We start from the raw sequence: 4,428 nt of genomic DNA on the forward strand, positions 1-4,428 counted from the left end.
CATGCTTCAAAGAGACCATCTGCATTCACCAAAGTATTCCAACCAGTAGAGGCACATACCAGTGAATGCAGCCATTCAAAAAGCAACCAGTGTTCAGATGCTTGAATACCAATATTTGCCACAGTTCAGGCAAATTTAGCCATTACCATATAAATCTCTGGAAACATGTGGGCTTCAAAATGCTGGCTTCTGGAGCAATTAGAGGACTGAAAAGGAAAATGGAGAAGGCGTTGCTTTAATGCGATGTCAAGATTATATCGCTTCCTTTCCTTTAGATGGCACCATTCCACCATTCTGCTGTTTTCGGCACAACCTGACTTTTCCCCATGTGGCAATTAGTATGCATTGTACAAAGAGCAGAAAATTCCTTTGTTACACAAGGGCTCAGGAGCACCAAGAGAATTGAGATGGTGTCAGCATTTCCATTAGAAGTAATGTTTTTAACAGCACAGTTGTTCTATCCTTGCAAATAAGCATTTGTAAAGCCACAGCAAGCCTACAAAACCATTATAATTCCTTTAAAGTCTGGTATGTAAGAAATGTCAAATTTTGTGAAGCAGCTGAAGAAAGTGCACTCTTAAAACACATCTAAATCTGCAGAGCTTTGTTGAAGGCAGTAGTACAGTATAGTATAATGTCTCCAAGGGTTGATTCACACATGTATCTATGTCATCAGTGTGGGCCAGGGGTTAGAGTGTTAGACTAGGACTGGGCAGACAACTGGGCCATGAAGCCCATGGGGTGACCTTGGGCCAGTCACTATCTCTTATCCTCACCTACCTCACAAGGTTGTTGTGAGGATAAAAATGGAGAGGAGAGAAGTGTGCCTGCCACCTTGAGCTCCTTGGAGGGTAAAAAGGTAAAGGACCCCTGGGCGATTACGGTAAGTCCAGACAAATGGAGTGCAGAGCTCATCTCCAGCCTACTGCAGAAAGTGGTGGGCTCTCCTTGACTGGAGTTACTGAAGAACCGGCGGGGCAGCCATCTGCCAGGGATGCTGTGGTTGCATCCTTCACTGCAACTCCTCTAGGGAGTTGGGTTGGTTACGAGATGCCCTCCAAGATCCCATCCCATCCTGCGCTTGCTCTGTTTCAGATCTCTGAATCATTGGACAACATTGTAACCATGCATGTTTGAATTCACCCACATTAAACTGGACATGAAGAACACAATGAAAGCACACAGGGTGGACAGTAAACATGTGTTGGAAGGAGGAAAATGTAGTGTGAAAGGAGACAGAAATAAATTTGCTCCCCCAAATTCACCCCCGTGAATTATTCTGGCAAATATTGGCAGCCATGGCAGAGCACATGGTTTGCGTGCAGAAAGTCCCGGTTTCAGCCCTTGGCACCTGCAAGTGGACAGCTCCGTGAGCAGGTGCTGGGAAAGAGTCTCTGCTGAAGAGCCGCTGAGAGCTGGAGCAGCCTCAATAGTCTGACGTGATATAATGCAGTTTCATATGTTCCAATATTCACTGCGTAGTCTCTGAACACTTGCCAAATATTTGGCAGTAGGTGGTAGCTGACAGGCAATAGCATTTCATGTCAATCAGTATTTAGTAGCTAAGAAACAATGGTGTTTTGTATATGACAGCTAACAGATGATGAGATTTCCTCTCTGACATAGTAAAAAATCAAAAGAATCAAGAAAGCCAGTGTCTAAAGTGCTCATTCATTGCCAAGTTTCAAATATTCAGACTCCATTTCAGCTCCAGTTTCAGAACAGAATATGCCATTTTTGGAGAGTAAGGTTCTGAGTTTAAGGAGAGAGCTGAGGCACCCCTGCGTGTTTCCAGAACTGATATCACTTTATAGCATAGCGAGAAAATATTACTTCCTGTGATATCTCTGTATGCTAAAAATAATAATTCAAAAAGCTTCTACCAATTGGCGGGAAATGTATTTAACATTTTCCTATTGTTTCTAACATGAGATCCCAAAATTAAATAAAACATTTGTAATAGGTGTTTTTGCCTTGATACTGGTCATTGACCGTAATAAAACAACTTGACTTGACTTGACTTGACATAGATAAGTTTTTTCTTGTTTCAAAAATTTAGCTTAAATGATTCTCACTCCCACAACCTTATTTATATGCAATAGCCACATTATGTTGACCTCTTGCATCAGGCTGTCTTTCATGTCTCATTATTAAACTCATATGAGATGAAAACACCCCTCCCTCCAAAAAAAATTCTTTTGCTTTCAAGAATGTCCATCCCAAGTGAATGAAATTCTGTGAACTGCACTTCCAAACCATTCATACAGTGGTATACACAGACAAGTTATGAAACATACCACACATCAGCTATCAAAATGTGTGTGCGTGCATTTTATCACATGCATCTTATTTGTACTTTTAGAGCTCAATCATATGCTCAGGAGGAAGTTCCAGTACATTCCACAGGGTGTGTTCATACTCCTGGGTAAGTATGTATAGGATTGCAGCCTTGCAAGTATTTTTGCCCAACAGGTTGTCAAGAAACATAAATTACAAACTCTAAAAACCAAACACCAACAATAAAGAAAAACATATACAGTGTTTGAAAATCCTCACAATCCTAACCTATTGACAGAATTTAAGGGCCAGACTAAACACGGACATGTTTATTGAACACATACTGGCCTGCTAACTCACAAAGAGTGGTAAGGTAACTATTTTTGACATCAAAAGGAGTGAAACCTGCCTCCTCCTTCCACCTGCCCCCTTGCTCCACGTGGATTCAGGCGGCCATCTGATGCCCTCTTTCCTGAAAGGAAGCCCAGCTGAGCTCATTGGGATTTACATACGAGTGGATATTTGTAAGAGTGTGCATAAGTTGCTTCCCCCCAGGCCAACTTCACTACTAGAAGTGAGCCAGAATGGAAAGGGGGATTCAAATAATTCAGGTGCAGCAGTTCAAGATGAGGGAGGCGTGTGAACTCCTTTTGATGTCAACAGGAGGCTCCACCAACACCTTAAAGGTAAACAGGTCAGTGCATGTTTATTAAGCATGTGTAATAAGATACTGGATGTGTTGATTTCCCAAAGGTGGGTAACAGCAGGCATAGGGCAAGGAGAGACATACTGTGAAACAGAGATTTGGGATTGTAGCAGCAGGATGAAAGTGCTGCAACACAGCAGCCTGGAACTGATCAGAAGACAGCAGGGGCACCTCTCAAGTTTTGTGTGGTTTCCATCGTCTACCCTACCCTCTAATGATTATTGTTGTTGTTGTTGTTGATGATGATGATGATGATAATAATAATAATAATAATAATAATAATAATAATAATAATGTACACTGGTTCCTTTGGCCACTTCTGTACTTGTTCTTTCTGTAAAGCAAAATCCTAGACAATTTTCATATGTCCTTCTGATTTCCATTCCCCAAGGTGCTCTCAGGCTTTTCTTCACAACAAACAACCTTTATAATATAATTTTCTAGGAGTAAGAAGCACCATTGGAGGGACACCACACACTGTTCAAGCCGCCCCCCTCAGTGCCCACTTTGCCCATAGCTGCCTCTTTCAGAGAGCTGCTTCCCCATGGCGCTTTCAGATGCAGCTTTGGTATGTCTGGGACTCCAGCAGATGCCTAGGTCTTTCCCACCTGGTCACTACCCTGTGATCTTGCAGGGCGGTGATTGAGTAGGAAAGATCCACATGATTGCCTTCATTGACATGGTTGCTGTATTCACACACATGCCACAGCAGCAAGGGAGAGCACCATGGGGACAGAGGAAGGGCCTCCGAATGGAAAGAAACACAGATGTTCATCTTGCCAGCGTTATTGGTTAAGCAGCTATATCAAAATCTTGCTCAATAATGCTCTTTTCTGCATTTAAAAATGCACTTATATTGCAACTCTTTGTGTCCAATCCATCTTGATCAATGAGGCCGTTCCAAGTCCTGTTGAGTACATGGTAAAACTTTGGATAGAATTGTAGAATTGGAAGGGATCCCAAGGGTCCTCTAGTCCACCCCCTGGAATGCAGGAATCTCAACTGAAACATACGTTGTGCTCTGCGGCAAAGCAGAGTCTGGCAAGATCTTACATATTGTATTTATTGTATTTCTCCCCCACCTTTTCCTCCAAGGAGCTCCAGGTGGCATGCCTGGTTCTCCCCCTCCTCCTTTAATTCCCACAACAACCCTGTGGGGCAGGTTAGGCTGAGGGGCAGGGACTGGCCCAAGATCACCCACTAAGCTTCGAGGCTGAGTGGGATTTGAACCTTGGTCTCCCAGATCCAAGTCCAACGCCACACTGGCTCTCAGGATGCTGCTGGGATGAGATGGCAGCAGTGCTAACCCTGATGAGGAAAAGCTGCAGCCTGTGGCAATAACCCCACCACCACAACTGTGAAGAGCCAGTCACAAGGACTCATGAAGCCAGGATCCCCTGAAATGTGAGCATATGCAAGCCAACCAAGCATGTGCTTTATGCAGG

Source organism: Podarcis tiliguerta (assembly GCF_965153285.1).
Source record: "Podarcis tiliguerta genome assembly, chromosome: 7".
NCBI classification, from domain to species: domain Eukaryota; kingdom Metazoa; phylum Chordata; class Lepidosauria; order Squamata; family Lacertidae; genus Podarcis; species Podarcis tiliguerta.